Genomic DNA, 14,021 nt, shown 5'->3' on the forward strand with positions numbered 1-14,021 from the left:
CAAAGTAAATATCAATAGACCTAAAGAGAGACTAAACAATAATAATAGTAGGGAACTTTAACAACCCACACTTACATCAGTGGATAGATCATCCAGACAAAATCAATGAGGACAAACATTGGCCTTAAACATATTCAATCAGGTGGACTTAGAGGTCCATACAGAGCATTCCACCCAAAAACAGAATGCACTGTTCTAAGGGCACATGGAACTCCAGAATAAATAACACGTTAGGCCACAATCTTCTTAAATGAACGAAGACTGAAATCATATCAAGCATTTTCGCCAATTGCAAAGGTATGAAACTAAAGATTATAAGAAGATGGGAAAGTCCAAAAATAAATTAGTATACTGCTGAACAACTATGAGTTCAAAGAAAGTAAAGGGTAACATTGAGGAGAATGAAAACACAACATACCAAAACTTACAGGATGCAGCAAGAGCAGTTTTAAAAGGAAAATTCATAAACACCTAAATCAAGAAACAAAAAGCTCAAACACTAAATTTCAAGGAACTAGAATGAATGAAACCTAAAGTTAGTAGAAGGAAGGAAATAAAGATCAGAGTGGAAATTTCAAATTAATGTGGCACTTGTAGTAAAGAACTTGCCTGCCAATGCAGGAGATATAAGAGACACCGGTTTGATCCCTGGGTCAGGAAGATCCCCTGGAGGAGAGCACGGCAACCCACTCCAGTGTTCTTGCCAGGAAAATCCCATGGACAGACAGAGCCGGGTGGGATATAGTCCATAGGGTCACAAAGAGTTGGACACAACTGAAGCCAACCTAGCACGCACACAAAAAGACAATGGAAAAGATTAATAAAACTAAGAACTGGCTCTTTGAAAAGACAAAACAGATAAACCTTTAGCTAAACTCACCAAGAAAAAAACGGAGGACACAAAATCAAAGAGGAGCTATTACAGCTGATACCACAGAAATACAAAGGCTCAAAAGAGACTACTGTGAACAATCATATGCCAACAAATTAACAGGTTTGACAACCTAGAGAACAAATTCTAGACACATACAACCTATCAATGCTGAATCCAAGAAAATCTGATTACTAGTAAAGAAATTGAATCAATAATCAAAAATTTTTCAATGAAAGTCTGAGACCAGGTGGCCTCATTGATGAATTCTACCAAACATTCAAAGAAGAAGTAATAATATTAGTTCTCAAACTTTTCCAAAAACTAGAGGAAGAAACACTTCCAAATTGCTTGTTTTTAAGCCAGCATTACCTTGACATGAAAACCAGATGAGACTGCCACAAGGAAATTACAGGCCAATATCCCTAAGGAACATAAATGCAAAAATCCTCAACAAAAAAATTAGAAACAAAATTCAACAATGCAGTAAGAGGATCATACATCATTATCAAGTTGGATTTATTCCAGAGGCACAAGGATGGTTCAACATCTGTAAATCAATGTGATTCACCAGATTAATGAAGGGTAAAGCCCAAAAGACCATCTCAGCAGATACTGAAAAAGTATTTGACAAAATTCAACATCACTTATGATTAAATCTCTCAACAAAAGGTACGGTATAGAGGGAACATACCTCAACATAAAGTCACATGTGACAGGCCCATAGCTAACATCATAGTAGCGAAAAGATAAAAGATCAGGACGAGACACACTCACACACACAAAAGCAAATCCTCTGGAGATCCGGTGGTTAGGACTCAGTGCTTTCACTGCCAAGGTGGGGTGTTCAATCCCTGGTTAAAGAACTAAGATCCTGCAAGTCGTGCAGCACAGCCAGAAAAAAGATCAGGACAAGGATGCCCACTCACCACGTTTATTCAACATAAGTATTAGAAGTTCTAGCCAGAGCAATTAGGCAAGAAAAAAAGGCATTCAAACTGAAAAGGAAGATATAAAACTATTTGCAGATGATTATATGTGGACAACCTCCAACTCCACCAAAAAACTGTTAGAACTAATAAATGAATTCAGTACTAATAAATTCAGTAAAGTTACGAATGCAAAGTGAATGTATTGTTTCTATAGACTAATAGTGAATTATCAGAAAGACATTAAGAAAACAATCTCATGTACAATATATGATTCTTGACTGCATCAAAAAAAAAAACACAAAGTATCTTGGGATAAATTTAACCAAGGAGGTGAAAGACCTGTACACTGAAACCTCTAAGATATTAGTGAAAGGAATCAGAGAAGACAAATAAATGGAAAGAATATCTGTGCCCATGGATTAGAAGAATTAATGTTAAAATATCTATACTGCTCAAACCAATGTACAGAGTAAATGCAATTCCTATCAAAATTCCAATGGCATTTTTCATAGAAATAGGAGAAATAATCCTAAGATCTGTGTGGAATCATAAAAGACCTTGAACAGCCAAAGCAACCTTGAGAAAGAAAAAAGCTGGAGGCATCATGCTCTCCAACTTCAAACTATATTACAAAGCTATAGTGATCAAAACAGTATGGAACTGACATAAAAGCAGATACGGAGATCACCAGAGGAGAGAGCCCAGAAGTAGACCAGCACATATACTGTCAGTTAGGACAAAGGAGCCAAAATACACAAAGAGGAAAGGACAGTCTCGTCAATAAGTGGGGTTAGGAAACATGTTACACCATATCCAAAAACTAACTCAAAATGGGTTAAAGAATGTAAGACCTGAAACCGCAGAATTCCCCCCCCCAAAAAAAACACTGGCAGTAAGCCTCTTGACATCACATGACAATGATTTCGTAAATCTGAAAACAAAAGCAAAAAGATACAAGTTGGGGAACTATATCAAATTACTGTTTCTACACTGGAAACCATCAACAAAACAAACTGGTAACCTACTGAATGGGAGAAGATATCTACAAGTCATGTATCTAATAGGGGTTGATATCCAAAATATATGAAAGAGCTCATACAACTCAACAGCAAAAAATACTTTTAAAAAGCGGGAAGAAGACCTGAACATTTTTCTAATGAAGACATACAGATGGCCAACAAATACCTGAAAAGATACACCACTCACCAGCAGGAAAATACAAATCAAAACCACAATGAGATACCACCCCACACCTGTTAGAATGGCTATCATCAAAATGAAAAGAAAAGGCAAGCATCAGTGAGGAGGTGAAGAAAAGGAAATCCATCACTGGGGAAGATCTGATGCTGGGAAAGATTGAGGGCAGGAGGAGAAAGGGGCAACAGAGAATGAGATGGTTGGATGGCATCACCAACTCAGGGGACGTGAATCTGAGCAAACTCCAGGAGACAATGAAGGACAGGGAAGCCTGGAGGGCTGCAGTCCATGGGATCACAGAGCCAGACATGGCTTAGTGACGAATCGCCGTAACAAAGGCACTGTCGGTGGGAACGTAATTGGTGCAACTACTATGGGAGACACGCAGTATGGAGACTCCTGAAAAAATTAAAGACAGAGCTACCGTATGACCCAGCAGTTCTACTGCTAGGCATTGATCCAAAGCAAACAAAAACACAAGCTCCAGATGCTGTACGTGGGTGCAGGAGTTATAAGAACGGATAAATCTTTATCTGTAAAATAAAAAACAAACCTGCCAGTGCCCTCAACGTTCACTGCAGCGTTATTTACAACAGTCAAGACAGGGAAGCAACCTAAGCGCCTACCAGTGGATGAATGGATAAAGAAGATGTGGTGTATATACACAGTGGAATATTATTCAGCCATAAAAAGTGGGAGTTTAGAATTCCCTAGTGGTCCAGTGGTTGAGAATCTGTCTGCCAATGCAGGGGACACAGGTTTGATCCCTGGTCTAGGAAGACTCCAGATGCGGCAGGCAACAGGGCCTGTGAGCCACCACTACGGAAGCCCGCACGCCCGTGCTCTGCAACAAGGAAAGGCGCCGCGCTGAGAGGCCCCCACTTGCCACAACTAGAGAGCGCCTGTGTGCAGCAGCGAGCACCCACTGCAGCCAGGAAGAAAGAGATGGTTTCAGATTCAGCCGTCTGCCACAACACAGATGGTCTTGAGGGCACTATGCTAAGGGAAATAAGCCAAAGACAGACAATTATCAGAGGACCTCACTCACAGGTGGAATTTGGGAAGAAGACAAAACCAACCTAGTTCACAGGTAGAACAGGCTGGTGGTTGCCAGAGGCAGGAGAGGGGAGTGAGTGCGTGAAGAGGGTCTAAGGCAATAGATCCGCAGCCACATAGTAAGTCACGGGGTGTCGTGTACAGCCTGGTGACTGTGCTTGATAATGCCATATTGCAGATTTGGAAGTTGCCAATAGGGTAGATCTTAAAAGTTGTCATCACAAGAAAAAAAAAATGTTTACCTGTGTGGTGATACATGTTACCTAGACTTCCTGTAATCATTTTACAATATATACAAACATCAAGCATCACATTGTATACCTGGAACTAATGCTATATGTCAACTAGGCTTCAATAAAATTATGTATTTTATAAAATGAAAAGATAAGATTTAAAAATAATTATGACCTTAATAGTTGGGGTTTCCCTGGTGGCTCAGTGGTAAAGAATCCACCTGCCAATGCAGGAGACATGGGTTCGATCCCTGGTCCTGGATGATCGCAAAAGCCGCAGAGCGACTAAGCCTGTGCTCGAGAGTTCGTGCCCCACAACAAGAAGCCACCGTCATGAGAAGCCCGTGGACCACGACTCGAGTAGCCCCCGCTTGCTGCAACTAGAGAAAAAAGCCCATGCAGCAGTGAAACCCAGTACAGCCGAAAGTAAATAAATAATAAAGACCTTAATAGTTGTCACAATTTATCCACTGGATCATGGAGAAAGCAAGAGAGTTCCAGAAAAACATCTATTTCTGCTTCATTGACTATGCCAAAGCCTTTGACTGTGTGGATCACAATAAACTGTGGAACATTCTGAAAGAGATGGGAATCCCAGACCACCTGACCTGCCTCTTGAGAAACCTGTATGCGGGTCAGGAAGCAACAGTTAGAACTGGTCATGGAACAACAGACTGGTTCCAAATAGGAAAAGGAATACGTCAAGGTTGTATATTGTCACCCTGCTTATTTAACTTATATGCAGAGTACATCATGAGGAACGCTGGGCTGGAAGAAGCACAAGCTGGAATCAAGATTGTCGGGAGAAATATCAATAACCTCAGATATGCAGATGACACCACCCTTATGGCAGAAAGTGAAGAGGAACTCAAAGGCCTCTTGATGAAAGTGGAAGAGGAGAGTGAAAAGTTTGGCTTGAAGCTCAACATTCAGAAAACAAAGATCATGGCATCTGGTCCCATCACTTCATGGGAAATAGATGGGGAAACAGTGGAAACAGTGTCAGACTTTATTTTTTGGGGCTCCAAAATCACCGCAGATGCTGATTGCAGCCATGAAATTAAAAGACGCTTACTCCTTGGAAGGAAAGTTATGACCAACCTATATAGCATACTAAAAAGCAGAGACATTACTTTGCCAACCAAGGTCCGTCTAGTCAAGGCTATGGTTTTTCCAGGGGTCATGTATGGATGTGAGAGTTGGACTGTGAAGAAAGCTGATCGCCGAAGAATTGATGCTTTTGAACTGTGGTGCTGGAGAAGACTCTTGAGAGTGCCTTGGACTGCAAGGAGATCCAACCAGTCCATTCTAAAGGAGATCAATCCTGGGTGTTCACTGGAAGGACTGATGCTAAAGCTGAAACTCCAATACTTTGGCCACCTCATGCGACGAGTTGACTCACTGGAAGAGACTCTGATGCTGAGAGGGATTGGGGGCAGGAGGAGAAGGGGACGACAGAGAATGAGATGGCTGGATGGCATCACCCACTCAACGGACATGAGTTTGAGTGAACTCCGGGAGTTGGTGATGGACAGGGAGGCCTGGCGTGCTGTGATTCATGGGGTCGCAGAGTCGGACACGACTGAGTGACTGAACTGAACTGAGACAAGCTTATTCTAAAAATATTTAAGAAGGAATTTCCACTTCTGGGAATGGCATGCTAGGTAATTCAGACCAGCTCCCCTGCCAGGAAAGCTAAACCAAGTATTTTTAAATCCAAGCCTGAATCCATCTGAGAGCTAGCAAGAGAAGGAAGAATTACTGGGCAGAAATCCATGAAGCTGACATTTGGGGTCATGTTCCTGCCAATTCCAGAAGAGGTATCTAAGAGGCTCAGCAGCACTTCTGACAAGAGGAAGATTTAAAACAACAGAAGAGAGTCCAGAACTGACTACATTTTGAGACCCCTCAAGGGAACCTTCCAGATACAAAAGCATGAGCCTGACGATAAGTACCCCAGCCCTCATGGGGCCAAGCTGGCTTCAGACCATCTCGGTCCCTGGAAGTGAAATGCTAGAACCGGGATACCTGCTGGGGTAAATGCAGAGCCTCACTGGAGGAGGCGGACGTCATCCTCGGCCTCCAGTTATTTCACGTGTCATATACAACAACAGTCAACAAGCAAGCTCCGGGAGTTGGTGATGGACAGGGAGGCCTGACATGCTGCAGTCAGCGGGGTCACAGAGTCGGACACGGCTGAGTGACTGAACTGAGCTGATAGAACAGCAATAACCAGGAACACAGAGGGCAGGAGACACGGACAGACCCAGGCCAGAAACAACGCACAGAGTCAGAGCTGCAAGGGCGGGGGCTCCGCAGTCAGCAGGTGTAGACGCGAAGGCATGCTGCTTACTCTGATCTCGGTGTAAGCCAGAACTGAGAGTTGAGGCAAATAATTGGCAAACAGAAACAGAGGACAAACAGAAATTCTAGAACCAAAAACTCCGCATCAGCTGACGCAAGGAACTCAACATGTTGAACAGCATTAGTGAACCGGAGGTGGCTCAGGGGCTATGGGCCGATGAAGCGTCAAGAGACACAAGAACCAAAGCCAAGGCAGGAAGAGACGTGGGGGTGAGAGGTCGTCTCTAACTGCAGTTCCAGCGGCAAAAGGAAAAGCAGCAGAGCGGAAGCGAGGTTCACAGCAGCGTGGCTCACAACAGCCCCAAAGTGGAAGTAACGCAGACGCCCGCCGGCTGGTAGAAGGACAAGCCAGTGTGTTTCCGTACAACGGGACGCCATTCAGCGACTCAGAAAAAAAGGAATGAACTGACCCGCAACACACGTGAACCTCAAAAACACTTCCTGCTCCTGTTTAAACAAAACGCGCACAAACAGCAAACCTAAAGACAGGGCAGCCGGCACTGCCCGGAAGTAGAGGCGGCTGCAGCCTACGGCGGGGGACTTCCGGGTGAAGGGACTGTCAAAACCTGACCAGTGGCGGCGGTGACACAGCTCTGCGAGTGTCCGAAATGCATCATCACACTCAAAAGCACATGCAGATCACACCTCAATAAAGCTGTTTAAAGAACGTTTTCCTGAATCGATTGTGCCGGTCCTCGCGCTTGCGGCTCGGCCGCGAGCATGTCTCACATGCAGAGAAGCGCAGGGTTTTGTCACTGCAGGGAGACTGTGGGTGGTGGCAGCCCCTGGAGTGGAGACCGCTTCTTTCTTCTGTGACCTCAGGGCGACTAGAGGCACGTGTCTGCAGTTGTCCAGCACCTTCTTCCCCAGCCACGCTCCCCCCAACCTGGCCGTCTCTCGGCAAGCCTGCGGTCCTGACCTGGTCACCTCGCTGTGGTCCCCAAGCCGGGTGCCACCCTCTGTGCCCACCCTGGCCAGCATGAGCCAGTGTTTCTCTGCCCCGCGGTGGGCTGTGACCACAGCTTCTCCAGTGACGAGCTCTGAATCCCGGCCCTGGGTTCATGGCCCTCCTAAGCACTTACCTGAGGGCCTACCCACTTTCCTGGGGTATTCATCTTCACCCCAGGAGAACCTTAGCATTCCCTTTACAGTTAATAATTCTTTCCATTAAAATCTTTCTCTGTTCAAATTACTCCATAGTTTGTGCCTTCTGATTGGTCTTGACTGGAAAACATCAAGCCCTAAATTCAAGAAGCCTTATGAATGCCAAGCAGGATAATTAAAAAGAAATACAGTGGTTCCTTAGTACCTACAGGGGACTGGATTCAAGACCCGCTGTGGATACCAAACTCCAGTCCCAGAGTCTGCCCTCTGCCCCCGGGGGGTTAGCACCCCAAATCTGAAACAGTACGTGACCCGAGGCTGGCTGGACCCATGGACAGGGAGGGCGAGAGTACACATCTGAGCATGGCATGGGCCTAACCTTCTGAAAGACAAAAACGAAAAGAGTATCTTTAAGTAGGTTGCGGGGGTGGGGGGGCGTTCGGGGACACATTACCACCTACAATGAATGAGACTCCCCGACAGAAGTGCCTGGGGCATAAAAGTCCATGGTGTATCTTCAGTACTGAAAAGAAAATCACCAGTCACACTTCTGTATTCACTCTAAATCCCTTTCAAGGATGAAGGCAAAAAATCAAGATACTGTCAGAAGAACAAAACCAGTTCATTGCCAGCAGATCTGCATCAAGACAAGACAGAACAGTGTTTTCAGGCCGAACAGAAATCATCCCAAATGGAAAATCAGACATGCAGGAGAGAAGGACAGAGCCGGAAAAAGGCAACATGCAGTAACCCTAAATGAGCATGAACTGTATCAAACAATAAGCACATCTCATGGGGTTTCAAATATGGAAAACTAAAATCCATATCGACAGTGTGTGACGCAGGAAGCAGACACAAGCAGAGGATTCTCGAGTTGACTCTTGAATTGTTTAGAAAGGGAAAAAAAGTACCAGGCTTTCGGAAGAACGCAAGTGTGTTTTCTCTAGGGAACCACTATAGCGGGAAAGAACGCATTACTGCCAAGCCAGCAGAGAGGCTGAAATGGAGTTAAGAAAACAAACTGATTTAAAAGAAGGCAAGGAGGCACCCCTGGGGGCTCAGTGGTGAAGAATCTGCCTGACGACGCAGGAGACATGGGTTTAATCCCTGCTCCAGGAAGATCCCGCGCACGACAGAGCCATAAAGCCCGTGTTCCACAACTACTGAGCCTGTGCAGCAGAGCCCAGGAGCCACAACAACTGAGCCCGCTCACCCTGGGGCCCACGCTCCACAAGAGAAGACCCCGCGATGAGAGGGACCCGCACGCAACTAGAGAGGAGCCCCGCCCACTGTAACTTGAGAAAAGCCTGTGCGGCGGTGGAGGCCCAGCACAGCCAAAAACAATTAAAATAAAGTTTAAAAGTAAATAGTTATAAATAATGTTTAAAAATAACTCCAGAAAGAATGAAGAGATGCAACAACACCCAATTGTGGATGTGACTGGTGATGGAAGTAAAATCTGATGCTGTAAAGAATAATATTGCATAGGAACCTGGAATGTTAGGTCCATGAATCAAGGTAAATTGGAAGTGGTCAAACAGGAGATGGCAAGAGTGAACATCGCCATTTCAGGAATCAGTGAACTAAAATACACTGGAATGGGTGAATTTAACTCAGATGACCATTGTATCTACTACTGTGGGCAGGAATCCCTTAGAAGAAATGGAGTAGCCATCATAGTCAACAAAAGAGTCTGAAATGCAGTACTTGGAAGCAGTCTCAAAAATGACAGAATGATCTCTGTTCGTTTCCAAGGCAAATCATTCAATATCACAGTGATCCAAGTCTATGCCCCAACCAGTAATGCTGAAGAAGCTGAAGTCGAACCAATCTAGGAAGACCTACAAGACTTTCTAGAACTAACACCCAAAAACGATGTCCTTTTTATCATAGGGGACTGGAATGCAAAACTAGGAAATCAAGAGATACCTGGAGTAACAGGTAAATTTGGCCTTGGAGTACAAAATGAAGCAGGGCAAAGGCTGATAAAAGAGTTTTGCCAAGAGAACGCACTGGTCACAGCAAACACCCTCTTCCAACAACACAAGAGAAGACTCTACACATGGACATCACCAGATGATCAACACCGAGATCAGATTGATTATATTCTTTGCAGTCAAAGTTGGAGAAACTATACAGTCAGCAAAAACAAGACCAGGAGCTGACTGTGGCTCAGATCATGAACTCCTTATTGCCAAATTCAGACTTAAATTGAAGAAAGTAGGGAAAACCACTAGACCATTCAGGTATGACCTAAATCAAATTCCTTATGACTATACAGTGGAAGTGAGAAATAGATTCAAGGGAGTGCCTAAAGAACTATGGATGGAGGTTTGTGACTCTGTACAGGAGGCGGTGATCAAGACCATCCCCAAGAAAAAGAAATGCAAAAAGTCAAAATGGTTGTCTGAAGAGGCCTTATAAATAGCTATGAAAAGAAGAGAAGCAAAAGGCAAAGGAGAAAAGGAAAGATATACCCATCTGAATGCAGAGTTCCAAAGAATAGCAAGGAGAGAGAATCACTTCCTCAGTGATCAATGCAAAGAAACAAAGGAAAACAATAGAATGGGAAAGATGAGATCTCTTCAAGAAAATTAGAGATACCAAGGGAACATTTCATGCGAAGATGGGCATAATAAAGGACAGAAATGGTATGGACCTAACAGAAGCAGAAGATATTAAGAAGAGGTGGCAAGAATACACAGAAGAACTGTACAAAAAAGAGCTTCACGACCAAGATAATCAGGATGGTGTCATCACTCACCTACAGCCAGACATCCTGGAATGTGAAGTCAAGTGGGCCTCAGAAAGCATCACAATGAACAAAGCTAGTGAAAGTGATGGAATTCCAGTTGAGATATTTCAAATCCTGAAAGATGATGCTGTGAAAGTGCTGCACTCAATATGCCAGCAAATCTGGAAAACTCAGCAGTGGCCACAGGACTGGAAAAGGTCAGTCTTCATTCCAATCCCAAAGAAAGGCAATGCCAAAGAATGCTCAAACTACCACACAATTGCACTCATCTCACACGCTAGCAAAGTCATCCTCAAAATTCTCCAAGTCAGGCTTCAGCAATACATGAACCGTGAACTTCCAGATGTTCAAGCTGGATTTAGAAAAGGCAGAGGAACCACAGATCAAATTGCCAACATCCACTGGATCATCGAAAAAGCAAGAGAGTTCCAGAAAAACATCTACTGCTTTATTGACAATGCCAAAGCCTTTGACTGTGTGGATCACAACAAACTGTGGAAAATTCTTCAAGAGATGGGAATACCTGACTACCTGAACTGCCTCCTCAGAAACCTATATACAGGTCAAGAAGCAACAGTTAGAACTGGACATGGAACAGAATGGTTCCAAATTGGGAAAGGAGTACATCAAGGCTGTATATTGTCACCCTGCTTATTTAACTTATATGCAGAGTACATCATGTGAAATGCTGGACTGGATGAAGCACAACCTGGAATCAAGATTGCTGGGAGAAATATCAATAACCTCAGATATACAGATGGCACCACCCTTATGGCAGAAAGCGAAGAAGAACTGAAGAGCCTCTTGATGAAAGTGAAAGAGGAGAGTGAAAATGTTGGCTTAAAGCTCAACATTCAGAAAACTAAGATCTGGCATCTGGTCCCATTACTTCATGGTAAATATATGGGGAAATAGTGGAAACAGTGACAGACTATTTGGGGGCTCCAAAATCACTGCAGGTGGTGACTGCAGTCATGAAATTAAAAGACGCTTGCTCCTTGGAAAAAAGTTATGACCAACCTACATAGCATATTAAAATGCAGAGACATTACTTTGCCAACAAAGGTCTGTCCAGTCAAAGCTATGGTTTTTCCAGTAGTCATGTATGGATGTGAGAGCTGGACTATAAAGAAAGCTGAGTGCAGAAGAACTGACGCCTTGAACTGTGGTGTTGGAGAAGACTCTTGAGAGTCCTTTGGACTGCAAGGAGATCCAACCAGTCCATCCTAAAGGAGATCAATCCTGGGTGCTCATTGGAAGAACTGATGCTGAAGCTGAAACTCCAATACTTTGGCCACTTGATGCAAAGAACTGACTCACTGGAAAAGACCCTGATGCTAGGAAAGATTGAAGGCAGGAGAAGGGGACGACAGAGGATGAGATGGTTAGATGGCATCACCGACTCAATGGACATGAGTTTGAGCAAGATCCGGGAGTTGGTGATGGACAGGGAGGCCTGGTAGGCTGCAGTCTGTGGGGTCGCAAAGAGTCGGACACGACTGAGAGACCGAACTGAACTGAACAGTAAATAAATAAAAGGCAAGGAAGGAAAGAGACGGAAGCATATCCCTGGGGGGACCAGTAGAAAGCAAACTGAGATGGCGGATTCAAACCCGTTTTTTTAAACTACAATAACTAAACGGGCCGCACTCGCTGGTTGGAAGGCAGACGGCCAGACAAAACTCTGTGCTGCTAACAAGATGTATCTCCCTAAAATATAAAGGTTCAGACAGAAAGCAGAGCATGTCTCTTTCCATACGTTTACTTTCAAATACCGCCGCCCAAAAATTAGCATAGCTATATTAATATAAAAAAAAAAGGCAAAAGATACTACTGGAGTTAAAGTAATCCCTGGAAGGGGATCCTTGTAAGGTACACGCAACAGAAAGATTTAACTATTTCTAAATACATATGCCTCTTCGCACTGCATCTAACTACACAGGCTCAAAATATCGAAGGCAAGAACCGACGTGGAGAAATGAACAAATCTATGATGCTAGAGAGGAGCTTTACATACCCCTCTCAAGAACACTAAGAAATGACTGATCTCACACAGTACTTCCAAAAGGAAACTCCCTCCCCAACCCGTGTAACAACCTGCTACCAAAGCCACAAATAAGAATGAAAGTACAGATCAACTTCACTTATGAACACAGGCACCAAAAGTCCTAAACAAAATATCCAGAAACAGTCCATTGTGTATAAAATAGGATAATATGTCATAATCAAGATGGTTTGTTCCAGGAGTGAAAAGTTACGTTAACATTTGAAAATCAACATGAAGTTGCCATATTAACAGAATAAGTGAGATAACTTTCTCAGCAGATACGTAAAAGTAATAAAATTCAGTATCTGTGCATGGATTTTTTTTTTTTTTGCACCAAGCCGAGTGGCTTGCAGGATCTTAGTTCCTGACCAGGGATCCTGCCTGCAATGGAGGCTCGCGTCCCAACCACAGGACCACAGGGAATTCCCCCATGCATGATTAGAAAGCGTAATTAAACACAAACACACACACACACAAACTCTTAGCAAAACAGGAATGGAAGAGTACTTCCTTAATAACAGGATATGTGGAAGCCTTCCTTTTGAGTCAAGGAAAAAGAAGGTTGCCCCTGTCAGCTCTGCGACCTGGCATTGGACTTGGGGTTCCAACCAGTGTAAGGAGAGTAAGGACTGGAAAGGAAAACAGAACACTCAGTATATATGTAGATTATAATAGCATACACAGAAGGGACTGTGCAAACTGGAACCCAGCAGTCTCCAGACAAGTTACCGGAATAAGTGAATTGAGAAAGAGGCGCTGGATTCAAAGCCGAGAAACCGTCGCGTTTTCGTTACTAGCAAGTAACAGGAGAAACAAAAGTGACTATATTTATAACAGCATCACAAAATCAAACACCCTATGGACACTAACAAAAGATGTGTAGATTTCCTGCACACACACAAAAATCAAGGGAACTGTTTAAACAACCTATTAAACATAAGGAGATTCACCATGTTTGTTGGAAAAACAGTGCTGTGAAGATGCCTGCTGTCCCCATGTGAATCTAGAGACTTAAAGGGATCATAGTCAACATACCAGTGCTTTTAGGAGGTGAACTGTTAATTCTAAAATGTACTGTAAATACAAATGATTTCAAATGATCCAGACCCTCAAAGATGGTGCCAGGACCTGACCCACTCAATGGGAAGACTTACTATCAAGTCTCAGACATGAAGTATGATTGTGGTAACCAAAACAGACAGACCTCTAGGATCTAGTCCAGCTGGGTGGAAATCTGAAAACAATATGAAAAGAGACCAATAAAGCTTCTAGATCTCGAAAACAACAAAAGAGAGTATCTGATCGTGACCCAGGAGCAGGGAAATTTTTCTAAAGCCAAAAGAACATAATCCACAACGGAAAAGATAAATCTGCATAATTACAGTTGAGAACTTCTTTCCATCCGACAACACCATTAAGGGAGTAAAGAAGGAAGCTACAAAAGTAGAAGGTATTTGCAATC

This window comes from Moschus berezovskii, chromosome 11 (assembly GCF_049115385.1).
Source record: "Moschus berezovskii isolate FMDL1 chromosome 11, NW_MosBer_1.0, whole genome shotgun sequence".
NCBI classification, from domain to species: domain Eukaryota; kingdom Metazoa; phylum Chordata; class Mammalia; order Artiodactyla; family Moschidae; genus Moschus; species Moschus berezovskii.